The 12,650-nt window shown below is 38.0% G+C and overlaps 2 pseudogenes; both read right to left on the minus strand.

The window, feature by feature from the left end:
• Nucleotides 1-1,054: 1,054 nt before the first annotated feature.
• On the minus strand, nt 1,055-7,894 carry LOC105036221 (rust resistance kinase Lr10-like; annotated as a pseudogene).
• A 1,507-nt stretch (nt 7,895-9,401) lies between these two features.
• LOC140853107 (rust resistance kinase Lr10-like) lies at nt 9,402-12,060 on the minus strand (annotated as a pseudogene).
• Nucleotides 12,061-12,650: the final 590 nt, after the last annotated feature.

The following is a 12,650-nucleotide window of genomic DNA, read 5'->3' on the forward strand; positions in this document are numbered from 1 at the left end:
CATGCAAATTATAGTGTGATTCGCAGGACTCTGGATTGCCAGGAAGATGACTAGATAATGTGCAATCAAATATAGAAACATCTTTATTTTTCTAGTTCGCTACTTTGCTTCTTTTCTGTCCCCTTTTTTTTTTTTTTGAAAGAGAATGAAATTGAAAAGGAAACAATGTTTGCAAGAAAATGTATATTTGTAAAGAATTTTGAAATAATTAAAATATCTCATGACAAGAAAGGCTACAGCATGTGCTAATCTCTTTCCTTCATTTGAACTAGGAATTAAATCATCCGAATCTGGGATCTAAAGGGCGAGATTAGGATGCAGCGATGGAAGAATCCATGACCTTGATCGGGATTGATGTGCATAGAAGCAGATGGGGTGGTTTCAACTTGGGCGACATGGAGGCTAGCTCATACCAGGCCTCAACGCCAGAGACACCTTGGTGCTTGGAAAAATGATCAATAATCTGCTGAATTTACATGGCTGGTTGAATTCTTTTTTTTTTTTGTTCTTTGATGAGCATAAAAAATAATCTATACTTCATAATACTAAGCAACTGATGTTTTAAAAAGACTATAGAGGCAGAGAAATTTAGATATAATACTTTTAAGATTATTTAGATCAAAATATTTTACAGAAAGTTTTTATTACTTCCTTGCTTCCCAAAAACATGCTTTACAGAAAGCAATGAAAATATTCTGGCAAAAAAATATTCAAATTTTCTAGTGAATTTTATTTTATGTGAATCTATTTAACATGATTTTTATGGCACGATCATGTTTGAATTTGGCCCAAATCTTGTTGAGTCATCAGAATGCCTATGAACTCATTTTCTTGCAAAGGGGTTTCGGACTTTGAGTCTGACCAAGTTGGCAAATATATTGCTGACACTAGTTATAATTTTGGTGCATCTGTCACTAAATTTGAAACTTTTTATTACCCTCCATCGTTTTAAGGTTTTCTACTAGCTACTGTTCATTTCGTGGGACAATCAATCTTTTTATTAAATTATTTTTAGGCATTATTTACAAAAATCACTTACAGAAAGTCATGATAGTTAAGTAGAAGACTAGGAGTAAGATATGAAAAGTACAAATATAATATTTTACAGTATTGATAGGGCGCAACATTTATAGTATTCTGTGGTATGTGAACTGAGTCTGCTCTTGAAATCTGCATTTTGTTTACACGCCATTCTTTTGGTCAGTGGAGGAGACGAAAGGCGTGGGAGGTATCTCCAAGCTCTCCAAATTTTCCATCAGCATGTGAATCACTTTTGTCATGGAGGGTCGATCCATTGGATTCCACTGTATGCACCACAATGCTATTATAGCAAGCTTTTTGGCGATATCCTCTTCAACTCCATTCCTCTGCATCACCAATCCTAGATCATGACCTTGGATTCCACTGTATGCACCACAATGCTATTATAGCAAGCTTTTTGGCGATATCTTCTTCAACTCCATTCCTCTGCATCACCAATCCTAGATCATGACCTTGTACTATCTGGCCATATACCCACTCTGAAAAATATATCTCGCTTGTTTTCTCGATATCAGGATCAACATTCTTTCTACCACCCACCATTTCCAGCACCAACATTCCAAAACTATAGACATCTGATTTATAAGACACTGTTCCAAAATTTCTACAATAGATCTCGGGTGCAATGTAGCCCATTGTTCCCCTCGCAGCAGTCATCGTGATAATACTCTGGTCTCTTGAGCATAACTTTGCAAGGCCAAAATCTGAAATCTTTGGATTAAAGTTATGGTCCAATAAAATATTGTGAGGTTTGATGTCAAAATGTAGGATCCGCTGACTGCATCCCTGATGCAAATACTCGATACCCCGAGCAATCCCAATAGCGATCTCTTGCAGCTTTTGCATGTCCAATGGTTGATGATCTGTTTTGTTTCTTTTATCAAAAATATACTTCTCTAGTGACTCATTTGGCATAAATTCATAAATAAGTGCACGCCATGTTCCTTCTGAACAAAACCCCAAAAGACGAACCACATTTGCATGGTGGATTCTTCCAACTGTGGCTACTTCATTGATGAAGTCTTCTCCCTCCCCTTTGGATTTTATCAGCGTCTTAACTGCCACTGGAATCCCATTTGGTAGCTCTCCTTTATACACGGTTCCAAATCCACCTTGGCCTAATTTATGCTTAAAATGCTTTGTCATCTTTTTAACATCAGCAAAAGAGTATCGCGTGGGTTTTGTGGCCCTGTAGGTTGCAAGAAACATTTCTACCTTTAAACGTACTTCTTTTTCCTTGTCAGATTTTCTAAAGATGTAGACTAGACTGAATGCCACCGACACAAGTACGACAAATGCACCAAGAGATAAGCCTGAAGCAAAACAATGCAGTAGTTAGCACAATTTGTCCTGCCACACTCAGTTGCAAGAGGAAAAAATGGTAAAATGATTGTTATATATCATCGAGAAGGCCTCTCATCCTCGTATGCGACCAAGTCCGGCTGTAGTTTTTACCAATGCCATGCAGTTCCTCCTAAGAGTCACTCCATCTCGAATACTTAAAAAAGTCACATGGAAATTTTATAGGTGAGGTCTAATGAATAAACTGTTTATACCATGCCCTTCTTTTTACTTTATTTTTTTATTTTTTATAAAAAGGGAGGGAGTTATCCCCCTTCCACCCAATTTTATGAAGGAATAAATTTATGATATTGGAAAGAAGAGAAGAGGAGGTAGGAAGGATAAAAGAGAGAGAACAAATTAGGTTGGGGGTGCAAGAGAGAATGCTCTACTGAGAATTTCTTGAGAAAGCCACATCTTGACTGTTTTGTTGGCCATCTATCATTAAATGTTATGTTAGATGAGTGGTTCAGTGGAGTGCTTTCCTACGAAAGTCTGTTAAGAGTTTACAGGGATTCACCTATGATGAGGTTGACGCTTGAAGGATCTGCACCTGCAGAAAATTAAGATAACATGAATTAGTTGGATGTAAAACAATAGATATGTTTAAATTAGTTAAAACAAGATAGATTATCTCATTAGCATTGGTTGACCTAGTTATGAGATGCATATATATATATATAGGGAAATTATGTGAGCACTATAGAGAATTAGCACGCAATAAAGCACAAGTTGGATAAAAGGTCATTCAAGAGTATAACTAAGCCAGCTGATTAAATGAAGCCACATGGATATAAATTCCGATAATATAACTTTTGAGAAGTGGGAGGGAGTGAAACTCTCCCCCCCAAATTTTATTAAAAAAGTAATTACCGAGTGTGCCTTGCGGGAACGTAAGAAGTTCCCACAGCAAACAAAGTGTCAAATAAAATAGAAAAGAGGATTATCACAGAAAGGATCAAGGGATGAAAGAACCAATTAAACAGAAATACTAGCCATCAGTTGGAATATAACTAATACCCGCATTTTATGGTTTTACCTATATTTCAAAGAATACTTCCAAATAAGCAAAAGCCAAAATTGTGATGTCTTAGCAGTCAAAATATGATGTGTCTATGAAACTAAAAACTATGATCTAAATTGAAAACAGAAAAGCATCAATTCCATGATAGAACCCAAACTCTGTAGCAGGGCGTTTGTGAAGCTCCCACTTGTGTCCACAAGTCTCGGCAATGTTGTAGCCCATCTTGCGCATTTCATGCATCATATTTCATTTTGAAGAGAATACAAACGGTGAAGAAGGGTCATTCAAGAGTACAACTAATTTAGCTGATTGGATTCACCCATATAGGCGGTTGGAATATGGTTGAAAGAAGAGATGTGAGGTTTATATGCCTATTAAATGTCCCGTGTCCATTTTTAGCCATATTTTATGGAATTTGTTTCCATTAAACAAGTCTTGTTGATTAATAAAACATGCAAAAGTCAAAATGTGATTCACGAGAGTTCTTCTTTTCTTTTTCTTTGACGAGAGTTCTTCTTTTCTTTTTCTTTGATTTTTTACTTTTGATTTGAACCCCTAAACCTTAACCAAGAGCAAGTTCTTAAGAGAGTGGTGCCGACCAGCTGAGACAAGGTGGGTTGAGTTGTGAAATATTGATGGCCTACTTAGTGTAGTTTTTAGGAGTTGCTAGCATAGACCATGCAATGAAGAGTAGTAAAAATCATCGCATATTCCAGTGTTGTTAAGAGTTATGCCAATGAAGTCATGTTAGTTTTAGGATTGGTTGAGTCCATTGATAATTATACCGGCATCTAAATAGCAAAGCATGTAAAGACTCAAAGCAAGAGATTAGCATATAAAAGGTTTGGCTCGCCATTTGTGGCTAATGCCACCCGAGTGTGAATAGTAACGACGGGTTGCACGCATGATGCATATCCTCACATTACCGTGCATGTGTGGTAGCATTCATCACCTCAATGAATAAGCTTAATGTTGATAACATGCTCTTCTTTTTGCTTCTTTTTTATTATTATTTTTTTTATTTTTATGATGGTGAGGGAGAGTTATCTCATTTCCATTAAGGGTGAAGGTGGTATGGATATTATCTGTCCGAATCTGTTTCCATATCCGAATCAATTCGAATATAGACAAAAATTTGAGAATTAGACTAATATCCGCATTCGTATCTATATTCGTCAAAGAAATATTGATATACATATCGATGGATAACTATCTAATTTGTATCCGAATATCCGAATCTACATGTAACCCTATATAATTTCATATAATATTTATTAATTTTTTTTAAAAAAATATACAACCATATAAATATATTATTAACTTGATTTATCATCTAATTAGTTATATCTTTGACTTTGTAGTTATAAAATTTAATTATTTAAGTTATATCTGTCATTATATCCATACTTGCAAATTTCAAATTATATCCCTATTCGTTTAAAACAAATATGGATATGAATTTTTGCATATAAATAATATTTGTATCTATATTTGTATTCATCAGACAAAACAAATATGGATATGGATATGCTAATATTCGATCTATATCTGATCTGATTTTAGCCCTAATTCCCATCCAATTTTATGAAGAAATAAATATAGGATGTAGAAAAGAAGACAGAAGTGGTAGGAAGGACAATAGGGAGAATACTAATTAGATTACATACCAATAAGATTGAATAAATCATTAAACTACATTCCATAGCAGAGACAATGCTCTACTTAGAATTCCCCAGTCAAGCTGAATCCTTAACTGATTTATCTGTCACGTATCATTAAATTCTATCTTACATGTCTAGTTCAGCTGAGTGCTTTTTTATACAAATTTGCAAACAGTTTATAGGGACTCACCTGCAGAGTGATTTTTGTTTGAAGAATCTAAACCTGCACAAAAGATTGACAGATAAGATGAATTTGTTTGGATGTTAAATTATAGAGATGTTTAAATTAGTTAAAACAATATAGAAGAAAAGAATGATCTGATTAACATTGAATGCAATATGAGAAGCATATAAATATAGAAAAATTATATGAAGTTCTTCAGAGCTTTCGCACACAATCAGCACAAGTCGGATAAAAGGTCATCCAAGAGTATAGCTTGCACAAACCCCTAATGATGTAGGTTCCAATTCGTTGGAATATAAGAAATACCTACTACTAAGTGCCGCGAGGTTATTTATGATTTTGCCTGGATTTGAAAGAATACTTTCAAATAAGCAAATGCCAAGATATGATTTTCTAAGTAGCCGAAACATAATTTATGGATGAAATGAAATAACTTGAAGACAAATAAGCATAAATTCCACTACATAACCCAAACTCCATAGTAGAGTATTAGTGGAAGCTCTCGCATTTCCACAATTATCGGCAATGTTGTATCCTATCACGTGCAGATGTATCACATTTTGTTTGAAATTAACATGAAATAGAAAGTTTTGAAGTTATTTAGGCAAGGACTACTAGTGGTGAAGAAGGGTCATTCATGGGTATTACTAAATGTGACAGAAAGAAGAGATGCAGTCTTTATGTGCCTATTAAATGTCATCGGATTTGTTACCAAAAAAAAAAAAAAAAATGTCATGGGACTATTTTTAGCCGTATTTTAAGGAATTCATTTTAAATAAGCAAAAATATTGTTTTAAAATGTGATTTGTGAGATTTCTTCTTTTATTTTCTTTTTTTGATAATTTTTTTTGTATTTTCTTTAAATTTTTATTTTTTAACAAATAAGTAATTTAATTCTTCATGACCCTTGTTCTCGCTAATGCTAAAATCACATCTCCTGAGGACCAGCACTTAGAGGAGTCATGCCAAAATGGTTGAGACAAAGATAATTGACTTATTAAATAATTAATGCACACATTTTGTTGATCATGCTCAATTTTTGCATGATGGGTGGTGGATTTATAGCATACTTAATTTCGATTTTGGACTTGTTGTCAGCATGGACTATGCAATATTAAAGACTACTGAAAATCATTGCATATTCCAACCATGTTAAAAGTAATACGGATAGAAACTATTTTAGTTTGAGAATTGGTTGAGTCGTATTAGTAATACAAAGTGCCGTCCCCTGGTCCGAGCCCAGTCTGACCTGCCCGATAAGCAGGCCTAGATCTAAGTTTATATAGTTTACTCTTGGATGAGCGAGATCATGTAATTTTCTATATCCAAATGCTTTTAGGATCTTATGATCTTAGTTTCTGTCAAATCGGAAGAATTCTTCTTCCCCTTTTAACTCATTCCAGTGGTTAGTGAATGCGTAACATATCCACGAGTAATTCTTCGACCGGCATCCAAATAGCCGAGCGTAAACAGAGACCAAAGGGACTAGCAATTGGAAAAAATATGGCTCGCCACCGGTGGCGAGTGCCACCTGAGTGTGAATGGTGATGGCCTGGTGCGAGTATGATGGACACCCTGGCATCGCCACAGCTCACCACCGTGAGCTAGCAAATAACCATCCACAGAAGGAAGGAATATGGAAGCTCACCAGGCTGTTCGGGAAAGCTGCAGGAAGCTTGGTTTATTGTCCAGTCAAATTTGCAACGTCCTCCCGCACCTTCGCAGTCGCTGCATATGTTGCCGATCTCAGGAAGGTACCACCGAAGCATCACCTCTCCCCTTTGCACACTTTTTCCCAATTCCCATCCCAATTCTGGAAGCACAAGATTAGTTGAAACCACCACGCAATCCAAAGGTAGCAGGACCATAGGCATGTCGATATCAGCCATATAAACAAAATGGCCGGCACCGCTCAAGCATGAGATCGGTGTCACGCCATACGCCTCTCTTAAGGGCCCGCTCCCGTAATTCCATGCTTTTGAACAGTTCACCAAACTGGCCGATGCCATAAGAGGTGTGTAAACTGTCGTGGTGAGGCTGGCGGAGCTGAAGTTTTGCAGCTGGCAGCCAGACCACGGGTCTCCAAGCCGGATCGTTATTAAGGATTCTACGTAGTCGATGTCAATCACCTTATGGGAGCCCCAGTCGGGTAGTGAGAGGAGGGTTTCGTTTCCCCAGCACGAGAGAACGAGGCCCGGGGCACCACAGTGTGATGGACTGGATTCTACTCGGAAAGGGTATCTGACCTCTAGGCCTCCTTTTCCCCAGTTGGAAGGAGGGCAAGCTGTGAAAAAATCTTCTTCTTTATAGCCCAGTGTCATCTTGCTTCTGGCTTGGAAGAGTAGAAGAAAGATCGCACTGAGGAGCCCGGACACCGCCATGAACGAGCATAAGTGAGAACTTTCAGCTCCAGAAGAGATCTGATCGTTTCTGAGTTTTCCCTTACGGCTTTTATGGGGACTGAAATTATTATGCCATCATTGGTCACAGCCAGATTTGACTAGTAAGTGATTGACCTGGTCATCGATCCACTGAAATGCGCGTAACCAGTGAGTCTTATCGCAAGTAGATGGTGAACGCTGTTCTCAGGAGGACCGTTCCTATGGAATCTTCCCTCTCCGAGTCAATGATGAGCATTTGAAGAAGTAATGGAAGTTTTTTTTTTTTTTTTTTTTTTTTTTTTTTTTTTTTTTTTTTTTTTTTTTTTAAGCAACTGAAAACAAATTTATCTTTACAATATTGGAAGTATTTCCAGTATACATCAACATATATATATACGCGCTGCTTACACCAGCGTCATCCAAACCAAGTACTCACAGGAGCCCTCTACATGATAAAATGATTATATATAAACTTCAGCGGCTAAAAATATAATAGAGAGGAAAAAAGAAAAAAGAAAGAAAGAAAGAAGGGAGGGGGACAGAAACGGCACTCGTGCAGCTTGTAAATTGAGATTTTACTGTTAACTTTATGTTGGGTATTACAGATGCATGCTTACGCTTAAACATATTCTCTCGGTAGCGATGCTAATGGCATCTTTTTTTTTGAATAGAAACGATTCTCAGATCACCAAACTACAAAAGGTAGATATCCATAGAAAAGTTTGAAGCCCAAACTATTTGGTTGTCCAAACTATGCCCGAAATTTTCTACTTGAAGCAATAAAGAGTGATGCAATAAATTTATCAAAGAAGGAACATGATCGAATTTCCCTTGTATGAATTGACGAACGTTCCATGTACAAATCCACATCAGTGTGTCTTTTTTGTGCTATCTGATTTTTTTTTTTTGAGGAAATTTGTCGTCCCATCTGATTATTGAATATAGAAATGCTCTCTTATTGTTTTATCCATGGAAATTTGTGCTATCTGATTCTTGAATATAGAAACGCTCTCTTATTGTTTTATACATGGAAATTTGTGCTATCTGATTATTGAGTACAGAAATTTGGCCCACCCTCCCTGCAGCTAAATGCATCTTTCTTATTGTTTTGCTTCTCTTTCCCATTCATCAATGTGACCGTAAGCTGAAATTTTCTGTTGTTGGGCTCTATTGAGAGCTCTGTTATAGAGCATTTTGTATTCCCTAATTGAATAAAATGGAGGTATAGCTTCCTGCTACCTCTTGTTCGCATCATTAAAAAAAAAAAAAAAAGGGAAATGCTCTGACTCCATTCTCGCATCAAGGTAATGGAAGACATTCACTATAGTTCTTTATTTGTTTGGGACCTTATTTTTATCTTTTCTAAACTCTCTTATAATAAAAAACAAAAAAACAAGATGATTGGCTTCCCAGTAAGTAGGCTATACCTTGCAAAAAAAAAAAAAAAATGCTAAACATGTCTAAAGTATCCTTTATAATTGTCCTTATCATCCAACATCTTCTCGTCCCTATTAAGCAATTCATCGAACACGTAGCCTGCAGGCTTCTTCTCAGGGAATGCTGGTTGCCATTGGAATGTAAGCAAAGAAATTTGGCAACGTGCTTGACTGAAAAGTTCTGCATCATCTTGAAGTATATCACTCTATTAAATGGTCCAAAGATGAGATTCTGGTGCACAACTTGCCCCTCTGTTTTTGTTACATCAAAAAAATTTGCATCTCCGTTATTGGAAGAAAATACTTGTAGCAGAAAATGACTACATGCTCCAGTAAAAGCTAAAAGATAATCATCTTTCAAATTGGTTGTACAATCCATGGTTGACCTACCAAGAAATTTTCCATAGATAGAGTCATAAAGATATGCAACTAATTACATGATATAATATGATGGCTACATATTAATTCAAGAAAACATAATATCAATGCTAGGACTCAAAACAAAGCAGGTTGCATAGTGAAGCTGGTCTTGCAAGGCCTTCGAGAGTTGGGAATCATCACATTCTAGCAAGGTCCACTCTAGTGGTCTATTCAGGGAAGTTCATCATGCTCGCAGATGATCGATAATTCTGTGAGAGAAGAGTCCATGCAAGACTGTCTTATTGAGATTGGCTGCGACGAAGAAAAACAAGGTCTGGGTGGAATCTGCAGGCTATCGACATCACCTTCCAGCATCTCTATAACTTTGCTCATCGAGGGACGACTAGATGACTTCATCTGAATGCACCATAAACCCACCATACATAGCTTTCTCTCCGCATCACCAATTTCTATACTGTTATTGATTTCGAGTTCTTTCCCCGGTGCAAGCTGATCATAGATCCATGAAGGATAGTAAACCTGACTTGAATTCTCCACCCTTCGATCCACATTCCTCCTTCCCCCTGCCATCTCCAAGAGTAACATTCCAAAACTATAAACATCCGACTTATCAGAAATTACCCCAAAATTCCTAGATATCAATTCAGGAGCTATATATCCTATCGTCCCTCTGGCAGCACTCATGGACACCAGGCCATATTCCTTCGGGTATAACTTTGCAAGTCCAAAATCCGAAATCCGAAATCTTTGGGGTGAAATTCTTGTCAAGAAGGATGTTCTGAGGCTTGATGTCGAAGTGTAGAATTTGCATATCACATCCACGATGGAGATAATCGATACCTCGAGCCACTCCTAGTGCTATATCATTGAGTTTATCCCAAGTGAAATATGAAGGACGATGTCTCGTTCCGCTAGGCGAGAAGATATACTTATCAAGTGACCCGTTGGGCATGTACTCATATACGAGAGCCCTCTTGGATCCCTCTGAACTGAAGCCAACAAGTTGCACTACATTTACGTGGTGAATCCTGCCAATTGTGGAGACCTCGTTGATGAATTCTTCCCCATCGCACTTGGAATTGCCCAACATCTTGATGGCGACCAGATGGTCACCGAGGAGTTTCCCTTTGAAGACGGACCCAAAACCCCCTTGTCCTATTTTTTCTTTGAAGTGGCTCGTTATTGCAATGATGTCGGTGTATGAATACCTCGTTGGTATTAGTGTTTGCTGGTTCCGCAGAAACTTCTCCACACTGTCGATGGATGCTCGTGTGCTCCAAAATTTGTGGGCAAGGAAAAGGTAAACCGCTAAAGGTGCAAATACAAGTCTGCCTGACATTGCAAGTGCTGCAAAACCGAACGTGTTTAGTCGGTACTGCATAACCAAGAAAAATGGTTAGTGAGCGATGGATGGTCTTACCTATCAAGTGCTCCACAATTAATATTAAAGTGCGAAAGACATCTTGAATAAGGGGAGGATAACTTCGAGCATATCTATCCCTGATGCACCTTACGAAGTAAAAGTTCAAGTCATAGGCAGCAAGAATCTTAGAGGGAACTGATACATCGGCGGTCTCTATACGATGGAACAACCTCCTGTATGACATGCGAAGATGTAGAAAACAAATTAGGAACATTCACCTCTAAGCTTGGGAAAGAGATCGAGAGTTTGAGGCTGGTCACCGTAATTCGTCCAGACACAGCTGAAATGAGAATCTTTGGAGGTCGTCCCATGAAAGAACAAAGCCTTTCTGAAGGAGTTTGAAAACATCAGTCGTTGAATCCATTTCAGGAGAACCAGCCGTGGGAATCGCAGCCAGAAACCTGCAGGAAGGCTCAAGAAACTGCAACGAATTCGCGTCTTCTCCAACAACGACATAAGCAAATGTGTTGTTGTTGTGGCTCAGGCAAGGGATGAACTGATACGTGTCGTTCTTAATCTGCCTCGTGCAACTCATGAAAGTAGCCCAATTACTCGAATATGCTAACCAGTACGGGAATGATAACCAAAAGTCATCGTCAAAATTTTCAAAATCATCCAGCTCAAATGGCGAAGATCGAGTGGGAAGACCACAACGGCCACTTGCCAAGCCAGAATCAACAACATTGATTTCTTGTTGGTCATATGAAATTTCAGTGACATAGTATCTTGTTTCCTTGAGAAAATGGAAGGCTAAGCCACCCCCAGTATAATAGAACTTGTCTGATTGGATATCCAAGATAGTTTTGTTACCTTCGCAAATGAGTTGGTACTGTGATGAAAGACCACAACCTGCTGGATCATCTTTTAAACGAAAAGGGTAGCTGATTTTTTGCAGTCCGCAGGAGGAAGAACAGCCTTTTTGCTTTGCGAGGCCTATAGCTAATCTGATACTGAAGAAGAGGAAAAATGAAAGCATAGAACAGACGGATGAAACTTGGTGCGCGCCCATAACGGGATAGAGAGCAAATTTCTTCGCCACGGCCGAAATGGCTGGAAATGGGGCGAACACAAGCATGTGTAAACAAGTCGAGGAATAAAGATCCGCACCAGTCAAACTGACATCATTGGAAAAATTCCCAGCTCCCAGTTGATGGGAACGTAGGGATCAACTGGAACCAGAAATTTGGTAGCAACGTCCGACCGCAGATGTCGACAGAAAGCCTACAGTACAAGGGTTTATATATATATATATATATATATATATATATATATATATATATATATATATATACAATTAAATAATAAAAGGTAGTGCCAGTGCGCAATGTCTTTCCCAGCATGGATCTTCAATGGTGTGCACGCGGCACTGTAGGATACAATGTGCTTGTGGATGCCGTCCATCATAAGATGGACCGTTATGTATGAGCGCAAATCATGCGATGCATATATATTACATGTGTTGTTTGGCGGCCGCCTATTCTACGATGGACAGCATTTATGGATGCACTCACATCCGTTTTCATGCCTTTCCACACTCTGAAATATCTGCGCTTCGGTTTCGAATTGGAGCACCAGCATTAACACCTACAGAAAAGTCATATTAAATGAAGTCCAAATACTAAAAAATCACTCTAGAAAAGCCGCTAGGGTCGATAAGTACTATAATATTAGGATTTGATGCCTCAAGACACGGTATACATTGAGTCCACAGCGAGGTCTACGATGAAAAATGAAGTCCAACGAAACTAAGATCACCCCAAACGGAGTTCGGATGGAAA

This window comes from Elaeis guineensis, chromosome 13, assembly GCF_000442705.2.
Source record: "Elaeis guineensis isolate ETL-2024a chromosome 13, EG11, whole genome shotgun sequence".
NCBI classification, from domain to species: Eukaryota; Viridiplantae; Streptophyta; class Magnoliopsida; order Arecales; family Arecaceae; genus Elaeis; species Elaeis guineensis.